Below are 14350 nucleotides of genomic sequence, written 5' to 3'. Positions count from 1 at the left end.
GCCTCACATCATTAATTCCTTCAGTAACTGAACTTATAACAAACCAAAAGGAGTAAATTAAATTAATATATATATATGTATTATATGCATTAGTGGTATATGAGTCACCTTGATCTCCTTTGGGATGGAACTCTAATTAACACTTGAACATATTTTGTCTAAAAAAATTTCTGTTGATTGCCCAGGAGGTAAAAAGAACTCATTTTGTCAGATGATGTTAACTTCTATGGGTTAAGGTGGTGAGCTACCAGAAGCAATAGCTGTGTGCTTCATGCTCAGGGCAATTTTTAAGAAACTTGGTATTTTAAGAATCATGTCATTCATATCTAAGAAATATTAACAAGAAGGATGACAGATGATGAATTATTATGAATTAAAATATTAGAACTCAGAAAATAACAGGTCTTGGCAAGATTATTTGCAAATTGAAAGAAACATTATAATAGCTTCTATGATGGCTTGGACATATAGGTACTGGCATTTTTACTTTCTATCTGTTTTCAGAAGTTTTCATATTCAAAAACCACATAAAGTTGCTTTGAGATTTAGCTTGGAACACAAGAGTGTATTTCAGACTAAAAAAAAAAAATATACTGCTTTGCGATGCGTTAAGATATGCCATAAGTTACCTAAAAATTATATCATTTTAAAACAGCTTTGTTACTTAACCTGAAGTACAGAATACACAGAATACTCCTATTTTTGGTGAACTATTGAAAAAAGAAGGCAAATAGTGGAACTGCAGATGTTCAGAACAAGCCATACTTTTCAGGTCAAAACCTAAAATACATACCTTAAATGGAAGATCTAACTAAAGTTTCTGCTTCTTTCCAAATTACTTCCTTTATCAAAGGAAACATCCAAACCACCTTTGACAGAATGTTAAGAATTCTGAAGCCTTTCGAGCTGTTTTTTCTACTATTTGTATGAATGAAACTGAATGTCATAAAACCATAAAATAGATTAATCTTAGCATCCTCTCAGTGAAAAAGGGTACAATTAACAATATCAGTTTCTTCAAGGCATCTCTGCATTTTTTTCTGAAAGGGATGTGGCTTTTGTAACATAAAATCTTAGCTCCTATGAGGCAATATAATAGGTGCTGAAAGCAGTCACTGCATGGGTTTAAATACCCAAATCCAGATTCATTATCCAAGAAAACTTGCTAGTACCTTATCTAAGTTATTGCTTATGGAAAGGGTGTCAGATGAGAGTGCTATTTCCTCTATAATTGTCAGCCGTCCTTGTTCTTTTGCCCTCATAAGAGACAGGAAGACCTCGGAGAAATAAAACCTGGGAACTTTCTGCAGCCTTGATAGTTCACGTATCTGTAGTCGAAGTAACCAAACTTGCTTCCAAGATGGCTCTTAAGAACTGTAGACACTTCCATTCAAACTTTTAACTGCTCCTAGAAGCAAGCAGTACAGGGCAGTAAAGCCTCTTCACATGTCCTCCACATTACACTTCTGCTGGGTTTGGGGTTTTTTTTCCACTGAGTACTTCCCACCAAATTCTGATTTTTTTGTATCAGTTGATACACATTGAGCCAAATTAAGTAGATTATGTCTCTGATGTTCTGCATAGGAACTCTGTACCATATATTACAAAGCCTCATAAACAAAAAGCAGTCCATATCCTTCCAGTGAAACCAGTTTGACACATTATTTAATTTGACTGCAGGCAGTTTGGATTTGCACTAGAACATCCCTCACAGCATGTAATTCCTATGTTTGTTGGATTTTCAGTTATTTTTCAGGAGTCTGCCAAAGAACTATTAGTGTTTCACATGTCAGTGACACCTGGCATCACAGTGACTGAAAAATTTAATGGCAGCAAGGGAATTGCTATTGTCTATTGCTTCACTGGTCTATGAACTGAGGAGTTCCTGAGCAAGTCTTGGCACAGTGCAGCAAAGCAGCTGTTAGGCCCTATTGTTGTCAAGAATATGCATTTTGACAACTACTAATCATGTATTTACTCTGAACAGTGAATAATCTTATACATTTATTACTCTCAGAATATATTTACCCAACAAGTAATGGCAGCTCTAAATGAGTTTCCTATGTTCTAGCAAGAAAACACATACAGTAATTAATTAGTGCATTGTTATTTAGCCACGGATTATTTATTTATTTCCCCAAGCCATTCATCAGATGCATCAAGTACATAATGGCAGGTAGCTTTTCATGGTGTCTCTGTTTATCATGTTTTTGGCAGAATTCCTTACAAACTATTCTAGGGAACATCAATTGTCTTTCAGATATGGGATCTAATTTTATCCTGAATTGGGGAAAATTAAAAAGAAAAATGGATAGTGTAAGTTAAATGTTTCAACAGTTGAATGATTCAAGTTGGTGGTCATCTATTTTCTGTTTGAAAAACTAAAACAAGCAAATTTGCTGAGTTTCATAACATTATTTAGGTTTGTCATGACAGTCAATGAATGTAGGCCATTATTTCTGCAGTGATAGTATTATGGCAGATGAAATTAAGTTTTGATCTATACAGGCAAATATAGAAAGTTAACTTTAGCAGGTTCCTTGGACTGTACGAATACTGATACAGGAAAATGGCAATGGGCATCATATAGGAATCAGAAAGTTTAGGATCAAATGCACAAGAACTGATGCAGGTTATGAGGAAGGTTACACATGGCAATGGTAACTCTGGGCACAATTTTGCCATATTACTCAAACCCTCAGTACACAAGTTGCATTTTAGAATAATGCAGTTCTTAACTTTTCCCTGTCTAATTGTAAAACAGCTGAAAACAGGTGATCTTACCAAAGATTTGTAAGTTTTAAGATGTTTCTGGAGTTGTAAAACACAGAAGTATTCCAAAGATATGAATTTGATGTAAGGGACACTCAGAACGGAAGCTCGTAGTAAGTCAAAACCTAAGGTAGGTTTAATATACAACAGTAACTATTAGCAATTTTATACTTGGGAAGTCTCATCTAGGTTAAGTGTCTGAATAATAAATTGGACCTACATGACTATATCACTTTATATTCAGAAATTAATTCACTTCTCAAGTCTCTTTCCTATACAACCTAGGCAATAGATAGACAAATGGTGATCAATTTACTGAAAATTACTATTCTATGGACAGCTAAATATTAGATCTTTCAAAATACATTAAAATACTACAAGCAATATTATAATTGAATAAATCATCTGTATATCTTTTTTGTTGCACTAACTCCTTAGTGCTACAAAACTGCTGAAGGCATAGTGTGATTTTCTTTTCTATTTGCTTCTCCGTGAAGTAAAATTAATCATAATGAATGATAAACATAGAAGTGCTACATTTACAGTTATTTGGAAAAGGCAATAATTAAAAATCATATTCATCATCATCACAATAACTCTTGAAGCAAATCTATTAACAACATAATTAGATCATATCACAGAATCTGGAGATCATGCCCACTTTCCTTCTGAACTCACAGTACAGGTTTACCAATTTTGAAACATTTTATACCTGAGACAGCAACTAATTTGACTTAAAACTGGAAAAGACTTAGAACTATTTCAGATGGCAAAACACCAATAGTTTACAACTGCGTATAAAGACCCCAAGACCATGCCCCCAGCAAGAGGTCTCATGCGGGGAGTCAGGACAAATGTAGCAACAGTATGACTGCAGGCTGCCCCTCTGCCCATTGGAGAAGAGCTCCCAGGCAGTGCTGCAGTGCCAGGGCTGAGCCCCTGCCCATGGAAGCCACCTTCAGCTGAGGTTGTTGTCCTTGGCCCCACCTAAGCTACACCCACATATCAGGCCATGGACTCCATCAATCCATACCCCAAGACACAGGCTGATGTCCAAGTCTGGCCTCAGTCCTTTAAATATAAATGTTTAAAGTTTTCTTGATGAGGTTTGATGCAATCTCAGGTTCACTGTTTTCCAAAGTGGAAAATCATTGTCCAACAGGGAGAAGATTTTTCACTGTCTTATGCTTAGATCATTCCCAAACAGCACTGCTGCAGATGAAGCAGGATATATCATCAGGCAGACATTCATCTTGAAAAGGTTACCTATTGCCTAAATAACAATTACTTCTTTTTCCTACAGAAACCTGCTTTTATAGAAAACAAAAGGTTCAATGACAGTTTCTATGACAGACCACATATAATCACCAAATATCAAAAATTCTAACTGCACCAGTGATGGTAATACAGCACTGATGGTCATTAATTGCTAGGTTCATTCATTAGAAGCACATGGGATACAGTTCTAATGTCAATTTAAATCCTGAATAGAGCATAAGGACATGCAGGCCATATTACCACCCACACAGAAAACCACTGTTATGTTCTTGGCAGCGAAATGTGTAAGTACTTAATTGCGGCTATTGGTCCAACAGCAGGACAGCTGATACCAAAAGTGGGGTAAGTTATTTTAAGAAGCTGTTAATCTGAATCATTCCTTATTATATCATGGCTAAATGAGAGAAGTAGTAAGGTACAAAACTTCATTGCCTTAGGATAAGCCTGGAGAGAAAGGAGTTACAAAGCAAGAAGAAAAGAATCTCTTTGCAGCCAAACAGAGTTAAAATCGAAAGACATACAGAATACTACAGTCCCTGATTAGCCTTAGAACACAAGCAAATATCATATTAAAACACAAAATACAAGAACACTGATGTTTATTAATAACTTCAAGATCTACTACTTTAAAATTTTGTGATGTAGCATTAAAATAATGTATACTGTTTGCTTGGTTTTAGCCCCAAATCCTTCCTGTTTTCAGTCAGTCTAACATCACCTTCTGTCTTTAGCTGAAACACTGCCCTCCCTCATAATCTGAACAGAGATGTACTTCATCTTCTTTGGGGGCTAACAAAAACATCCAAAGTCTATTACTTTGAAAAGACTATAACGATCTGTGTTGAAATATTTAACTCACCATCAACGCATTTGGATTTGCGACTCACACTGAATTTTATTTTCCATTTTAATGCCCACAGTCTCTGGAGCAGAATTAGATCACAATGACAAGTTGTATGGATTCAGAATATTCCATTTTTCTCTTAAAACTTTCTATGATGCTTACTGTTAGTCTTTCTCCTTCGCCTGCTTCTCCAGCCTCCAATTAAAGGCTGAAACAACTAGGGTTTATTGAATTTTAAGTTCACTAATGGAATAGATATATAGCCAGTTGAAAACACCAGGATTCTCTACAGGGCCTTGTTTATCAGTGTCTAAATCTCAAGTTACAGCTTTCTACCATTCTAAATATACAACTATTTATTTAAGTATTTATGTACAGTTTGTTTACCATGGCAACTGGTCTATCAACCTGACATATACAGAAGAAATTCTATCCAGATACATTTACCTTTTTTGTCAGAATTCATCCATATTTTATGGTATTTAAGGAGAAATAACAAATTCTTAATACATGTTTTAAATTATGTTATGTGCAAAAGGTACCTGTCAATTTTCTAGTATAATGCACATGACTAAAGGCATTTGCCAACCACAGAATTGGTAAAACAGGCAAACAGTTGGGGGAAAAAAAAAGTCATGGCAACCTTTGAATATTACCCCACCCATGGTTCTTCCATTGACAAAGTTATTTATCTGATTTTTGGAATTTACACCCTGACTACAATTTGGAAAACAGAAATACAAACAGGAAAGCATGTATATCCCAGTAAAAACACAGTTTCTCTAATTATCTTTTCCTACCATCTTTTCTTACACTTCAGACTCCACAATCAATGGCTTCTATATTCTAATCCTTCAAAACTAATCCTGCTCTCTTCCAGAACTCTGGAAGAAGCTATGCCACTTCTGAATCCTTCTCTGCAAGAGCAATCTACTACTGACTCCTGAGCTACTCATTGCTGATTACTCAAAACAGCTTTTCTGATTTTTGTCCTAGGATCCAGTGCAGTGAAAGAAAGAGATATACAACTGATAGGTTTAACTGCTGTAAATTCAGAGTATGTTAGCTGACTGGACTGTGTCCTGAATCCACTGAACAGACAAGGGCCACGTCCTTACTCATCTGCTTCTCTGCAAATGATCAGACTTAAGTCACATGCTGTGTTTGTACAGATCACAGCCAAAGAGCAGAACTACACACATACGGTTCACAGAAACACAAACCCACAGAGCGCAGAAACACAAGGATAATTGGTGATCTATCTATGCTTGACCTGTTACACTAAATTTCACTGACATTGATTTACTAGTGAAATCAGAAGAAAAAGTATATACAGCCCTAGAACTGCCAAAATTAAGGCAGATCCCAAAGGGAGTTTGCAGGGTTAAAGAGAATAATAACTACAGCTAGAACAGTAACCACAGCATGACGGGAAAGGAAACTGTATATAACAGGATTGGTAATTACAGAAAGCAAAAATAATTCAAGGCTGCAACATCATAAGAGTACAGTACCAGGAGAGATTAGAAAGGGAAAGAAATAAGATGGGTCATGAAGTATTGTGTACACTGTTGAGTTTCCAATAGGGAATAATTCACTTATGTGATTCAACTCTTTCTCCCTCATCACAGCCAGAAACCGCCCTGAGTTAAACAGAGGACAAAATTAAGATACTGTAAATTCTACAGTATCTTCTGTACCAGCAGCCATGATTCAGTCCCACCTGAAGTAAATGAGTAATACTTAATGATAAGAGTCATAATTAATATTAAAGTCTTAGTGAACAATTATTATCTTCAAGTCCTATTAAGTAATTAACCAATTCATTAAGATTACTAGCATAAAAGCAATAAAGTTAGAGACACACCCTGCAGGTCCAACATTTAATAATCTCTTCCAACAGTAAAAAAAAAAAGTAACATTCATTTCTTAACAAAATAATCCAGTCCTATAGTTCTGCAAAACAAGCCTGAAGAACACAGCTTTTTGAAAGTTCTTATCTTTTCAGAACTTATTGTTGGGTTGTACAATTTCAGCTGGGCAAGCCTGCACAGGGATATATGTGGGCTTGTTTGAGATAAAAGCGTATCCTGCAAATCCGACCAAACAATGGTAAAACACACACATTTTGGAAAACAAGGCAGAGATGAACACTCATCTATTTATTATACACAGTTCCAGTAATCCCAATCAACTTTTTAAGCTCAGCAGACCAAATCTTGCAATTACACAGCTGTAAAACCAGAGCTATTATGTAATTAACTAAGAGGACTTGAGTAAGAAGTAACAAAACCAGCTACCAAGTATGCACATGTCCTAACTGCAATTGAAAATGGTTTCCACCTAACATTTCATGTCAATATTCTGTGTTCTTAAATTTCCTTTACTTTTTTCTACCAGAGAGGTCACAGTTTTCCTAGTAAAATAGGAGGAGATATTATAAGTATTACTTGCTTTAAGGCAGTTGGCAACAGAAAAGAAAATCAAGTAGAACTTTCATCTTTTCTGGGGAGACTGAAGTTCAGAGTTCATGCAGACTTGTTTTGCATAGTAGTAAATTGCAAATACCCTAATGAGGCATATGGCCTTTTTCTATTTTAGTCTGCCTGAAAACATTCTTTATATTTTGCTTAGCAACAAAGAAAGCTTTAGATGAGGTTTAAGAACTTTTACTTCAATTTTGTCACATTAAAGCTTCAAATGCAAGTTTTGCTTTCATTTTATATCTTGATTTCTGATGACAGTAAAGAAATAAGAGACGTATTTTCTCTAACTTTAGCTTTAATTTTGTGTTTGTAAGGTCACAACTTTCTCCATGCTAGTGAAATGGAGAATTGTCTTGAGTTCAGTAGGGCTGAATAAAATTAGTACTGCTGAAAAAAGAGGAAAAAGTAAACATGTTTTTTATCAACAGCAAAACAAAATTTGTGGAAGTATTTTCAGAAATTCCACCTTATTTCCTCCTTTTATTTATTAAGTTTCCTGAACTCAAGATAGGAAGAAAGTTTTGTCTTACTTACAACACCACCTCTTAAAAGATGCAGTGCTTGTAAGTAGGCAGTGTTTTAAGAATGTTTCTAATGAAGAGAACAGGTGGCTAAAGCCAGCAGGAACTACTGAGCAAACAAACTCAGAAAGAGCTGGGACTAGTTGCAGCAGATGGTGTGGTCTTTGTACCACTTCAATGAAGACTGTGCCTGAGCTCTCTGGTGGGTTTAATAGAACACTTTCCTTATCATTTGTGCAACTACATTTACACCAAAATAAAAAGATGCTATTTCTAGACTACAAAAGCAATACATTCTGTGCACCATTCAAGCATTTTCAAGCATACCTGTATCTAATAAGTATATATTATGCATAACAAAATTCAGGTAGAATGATGGGATGGAATACGATGGGAGGGAAATAGTGTGTGGACTGTAAAGTAAAGGAAACACAATGAGCATTATGGATGGAACCAGATAATCTCCTAATATGCATTTTTCTCTCACATGCATAGAAACATGTTAAGAGAACAAATTTGTAGCTATCTATAATCTGCACACGGTTTGAAAAGAGAAAACGATGAAATGATTTAAAAGTAATGTGGCTCCTTGGTTATTTTTTATTTTCACAAATCTCATTCTATCATTAGGACAATTACTATACCTAGAGGCCAGCACATATAGCATCTGAAGTCCAGGACAGGTACCATTTATCTCTAAATGCATGGAAAAATTATTTTGGTTTTATCAAATGGAGTAGACAAAGATATATTATGGCCTCTTCTGTATATACTCAAACATGTAATAATTTGGCTGGAATACTCTAAGAATCATAGTATACACAACTCATTCTTACCATTTATATCACTGAACTTGTCTCGCTAGTTCTACTTATTTTTCCCTGGTGTAATTCTTCAGGGAACTTGAAAGCAATTAGTTCAGGAGAACATGTTAAAAGGTGAAGAGTTTCAATGTTGCAGCAATGTAAGATAACTATAGATCACAAAACCTGTCATGGAATAATGCAATCAAGAACAAAGCAAAATGAAGCTTTGTTTTCAAAAGATAAGAATGCAGTGGAATGCATCACTAGCTCTTCACATTTCTTCTGCTGTCTACCAAAATGAGATTCCCTGCTTGCATATTTCAAAGTCATTGGTTAATCATCCTGTAGCAAAACCACATTTTGGGTACTGTGATTTGAACATAATGATGTGACTATAATTTGAACAAATTAGAAATATGCAAAGCTGAATACTTGATTTCAGACATAATCCAGTAATTAAAAACATAACAAATCATTTAGTAGGAATGTTGCCACTGTTGCTGCAAAAACCTGCTAACTGCAGTGCAGTTATCTCCCCCTCATTTGCTTTACTCCAACCCCAAATCAAGATCCAGTGGCAAACACTTATAAATTAAAAGCAGTATTTCAGAGACTTTTAAGCCATACAGGCAATACTAAGAAAGGAACAAGATGGACTAAACAGACATCATTTGCATTGTCAATTTAGTTTCTGTTAGGCACTACCTTTACAATAATTAACAATAAATATTAATACGTTACCATGTAAAGTTTCATTGATAATATGATAGTAAATGTAAGATCACTAAACACAAAATGAATGTTGAGGAGTACTTCTTTTCAAAATACGCTGTTGGTGCTACCCTGATAATTTTTTGTAATCCTGATTAAAGTTTTTTGCTATTAATTAATCCAATTTAAAACATATTTCTGGCATTGTTTAAGCTGTGTATGAATGATATTTTCCTTTAATAGAGTGTCATGATTCTTGATTTTAGGCATCAGTATTTACAACCCCTTCTAGGTGCCTTCCCTGTGGCAGCTGCTCTCAGGTACTTGAGTAAATCTGCTATGATTTACATCAAATTCAGTGCTATCACTCTGACATTGTTCCTCTAAACTCTATCCTTTCATGTCACTTTAGTGTTTCTTTACACTTGAGCTGACTCAGAAGCTAAAATTGAAAGACACTTACACACAGGAATTCCTGACTGTGAAGACAGAGGTGACGATGTCCAAGTGTTGACAGTTCTCTAAAGATGGGCCTCAGCACTCACTTATTTGGAGCAAACACAAAAATTCTCCCACTGTTGTCTGGAGTTGGTCAGTGGTATTATTTTTTTAATATATATATGCACACATACATCTAATATATATAATTATATATATTATTATATTATCTTTTTTTTTTATCTATAAAAGCATATACATACATGAGGGTCAGTGTTCCTACTGAGGAACAAAACCTTAAGGCACACACTCAGAAATTCTTACATCTTATGTACATCAATGAAAATCTAAATATAGCTTCAGTACCTCAAGTGTGGCTTTCCATGCAATTCCAAAGACACATAAGAGACCAAATAATCAATATTCATATTTAAGCCACTCACACAAATTACTACTTCTTTGTTTTTACTTACGTATTACATAGCTATTTGTACTAAGCTACAAAGCTCATATGCACTTTATTAAAAGCACCAACAGTTTTTAGTCCTGCTATTCTTGATACATCATTGACATATAACAGTTCATTGTTCTTTTCTTTGCATTGCATTTCAACATGATGCACTTTGAACGTTACTGCAATGATTTTCACGCTCTGAATATCTGATTAAACAGAAATATGTGATTCAAATTATTAACTAAAATGAAAGGAGAAAAGATGACAACATAAAGGGTCTTATTTGTAATTCTCTTCGAAAATCTCAGCAGTTAAAATCCAGACGAACAGAAATCAGTTAAGGTTCATTACAGTTACAGTCCATTCACAGAAGGAGAAAGATAGAAGCTCTGGTACATTAACTTTTACGCTTGTGACCCAGTAAATAACATTCTCGTTAGAGCTATGACTTCTTGCAATCCAGAGCTCATATAATTTCTATAATAATAAATAATTTTTTCATTGTTAAATGCTGCTAAATGCAGATCTGAAAGATATCAAATTGAGAATAAGAGTATCTCATTAAAATAAAAATCATACATATATATTCAAAAATTTTAAGTGTGATGATACAGTTTAAATAAATGAGAAAACAAGGCTATCTGTCAAATCTATAGCAGTCCACTTGAAAAATCACATTTATAATGACTTTAACGCACATGGCATGCTTCCATTTTCTCTTCACACATGGGAGAGACTAGATTTTCAGTTAGATTGGATCATTTAACCAATGCCTCTGTAATTCAGATGCAAGCACCGGGTGAATTACCTGAACAGACAGCAGAGGCGGAGGTGTGGGCTGAGTGAGGGAGTTTGACATTGTGTTTGTCCCCACAAATGGATTTCTATCATATCATAAGCCTGTTTCACTTGTAGGAAAGAATGAATAAATTCAATCAAATGCAATAAATTACATCTAGAAAATATATCCATATTATTATATATATTCCATTATATTCTAATGAATAAAATTAATTACCTGTGGATGTTGTATTAAAAGGATTCTTTTTTGAGGTATGTACAGGTTGGTTTAGGACCAGCCTAAACTGGTGAATACAGATAGCTTCTTAAAAATACAGGGGACCTTTGACTCTTATTTAACCAGCAGCATCTAAGTCGCACAGCCAGTAACTGAGATGTTGAACTAAAAAGGTGATTAATGAATTAGATGAGCATTTTAAGGCTAGATTCAGAGATTAAAAGGACACTGCATATCTCCCCACCTGCTAAAGGTAGGTTTCTGATGTGGACATGTCCTGGTTTGAGCCATAGCAGTCATTTTTTCTTTCTTGGTAGCTGGTGCAGTGCTGTGTTTTGACTTCTGGGCTGGGAACGGTTGCTGATAGCAAGTATGTTTTGAGTTACTGCTTGGGTGCTTGGTTTGTTCAAGGCCTTTTTCTGAGCTCATGCTCTGCCAGGGAGGAGGGGAGGCTGGGACGAAGCAGAGACAGGACACCTGACACAGGCTAGCCAAAGAGGTATTCCATACCATAGCATGTCATACCCAGGATGTAACAGGGAGAAACCCGGAAGGGCTGGAGCTCTGGGGGGATAGAGGAGGCATCGGTCGGTGCTCAGTCGGGCAGGGTGGGGTGAGTTATGGGTCAGTGGCTGGTGAGGTGTTGTATTCTCTTCACTTGTTGTTGGCTTTATCATTATTATTTGTAGTAGTAGTAGCAGGAATGATTTATGTTATACCTTAGCTATTAAACTGTGTTTATCTCAACCCGTGGGGGCTACATTCTTTGGATTCTCCTTTCTAACTCTCCGTGAGTCAGGGGAGCAAAGGGGGGAAGTGAGTGAACAAGCTGTGTGGACTTGGTTTAAACCACGACAAGACAAAAATGATTGTCCATTGATAACAATGTCTGGCCAACTTCCCAGCTACAGGATTCAAGATACTTTCAGTATATACAGTTAAGTAAACAGAATGATAGAGTTTTGTCTCTTCAGTTAAACATTCTGTTCATCAGGTTCTGCAATGCTCTGTGATAAATTCAGGTTATAATTTAACCTCACTTTCTCTCTCTACTCTACAGGCTGTTTCTAAAGAAGATTTTCAGCAAGGATAACAAAATACAAAGGTTGTAAAAAGTCGTACCTTCTTCTAATGGTTTAGACCCAGCCAGTAAACCAACATCACACATCCATTTGCTCACCCTCCCATTACCACCTGGGCAGGATAGGGAGGAGAATCAAAAGAATGTAAACCCCATGGGTTGAGATAAGAACAGTTTAATAACTAAACTACAATATACTACTACTAATAATAAGGGAAATAACAAGGGGTAAAAGAAAAAAAACAATAAGCACAAGTGATGTACAACACAAATGCTCACCACCCACTGACCAATACCCAGTCAGAACCAAGCAGCAATCAGGCCCTTCTGGGTAACTTCCCCCCAGGTTTACACACTGGCATACGTGCTGTGGTATGGAATTCTCCTTTGGCTAGTTTGTGTCAGGTGTCCTGGCTCTGCTTCTTGTGCCTCTCCTCACTGGCAAAGTATGAGAGACTGAAATGTCATTGGTCTGCATAAGTATTACTGAGCAACAACTAAAATATCAGAATTATCAGCATTATTCTCAGACTAAAGCCAAAACACAGCACTGCATCACTTACTAGAAAGAAAAGCTTAACTGTTACAACTGAAACCAGTTCACTTCTTCAAATTTAGGTTAATGCTATATGACATTCTGTATAAACAAAGAAATTATGAGCTTGCCACTTAGTGTATGTATTACCACAAATGCACTCTATTATCTTTATTTATTTATATACATATATATGCATAAAGTAAGCACAATACCACACCCAAGTACCATACAAGAAAATAGAGATAGGAAGGGAAGAAAGTAAATCTAGTCATATGGTATCATTCCCTTTGTAACATTTTTACTTTCACACATTTTTTCCTTTCTCACATTACCACTAAGAGGACTCTTTGTATACTACAAATTCTTTTACATAAAACAAAACAATCAAGATAACACAATGAACTTTAATAATGACTTCTAGTTTTTTTCTTCTTCATCTGATTTTGATATTTTAACAATACGAGTTAAAATCATGGAATCATAGGAACACCAACTGGAAGGAACCTCTGGGTGAAGCAGTACTAAATCAGGCTAGGCTTGCTTCCTGTCTTTAAAACCTCCAGACTCTCTGAGGAACCCTCTACTCCTCTACTGTCCTACTGAAGAAGCTGCCTCCAGTGTGCACTATGAGTATCTCCAGCCTGATCTCAGAGCTCCTGACCCTTGCCTTTACTCTATGCCTCTCTGTGGCTTCACTGACTTTACAACTACTTCACATAGTTGTAAACTGCTTGATAACCTGTAAGTCTTGTCTTTGCCAGAATAAACAAACTCAGCTGCCTCAACCTCACCTCATAGGTCACATGCTCTAGGCTTCATATTTATGGCCCCTCTGTTTTGCCAAAACCCGTCTTGAACTAAGGGGCCCAAATCTGAACATAATATTCCAAGTACCACCAGCAGCATATTTCCCAGTTGTAAATAATTATCTGGCCCATCTGGTTTATCACACGTCATCAGGTAACTGATACTTGCACATGAGTGTAAAGTCCTTTCATGCAATCCTTATGCAGCCCCAAAGTATAACGCAAGCAGGCAACCTGATCATGGACTATTTATTTTCATAGCAAATGCACAAGCGTTTATGAGTTCCTCAGGTGTTTTATGTTCCACTCTTGGAATTGTTGAGAACTAAGCCTGAGAAACCTCTTTCCCAAAAGGTCCAAAAAAAGAAACTTGTCAGAACAAAGACAGATCACATCTAACCCTATCAATGCCATGCAAAATCAATATCCTGAACACTTCTACTGCTTGCAAACATGTAGTTAAGATGCCGCTGGTGATGGACAGAAATTGCAGGTTTCCCTCCCAATTTTTTAGCTATTTCTTATTTTCATTATTTTTGCTTTTGATGTAAACTGACTGATTGACTGTAAAAGATCTACTGCAATGTCAGTCTCCTG

Source organism: Melopsittacus undulatus, chromosome 6 (genome assembly GCF_012275295.1).
Source record: "Melopsittacus undulatus isolate bMelUnd1 chromosome 6, bMelUnd1.mat.Z, whole genome shotgun sequence".
NCBI lineage: Eukaryota > Metazoa > Chordata > Aves > Psittaciformes > Psittaculidae > Melopsittacus > Melopsittacus undulatus.
The sequence above is the reverse complement of the archived record's forward strand: the minus strand, read 5'-3'. Positions refer to the sequence as shown.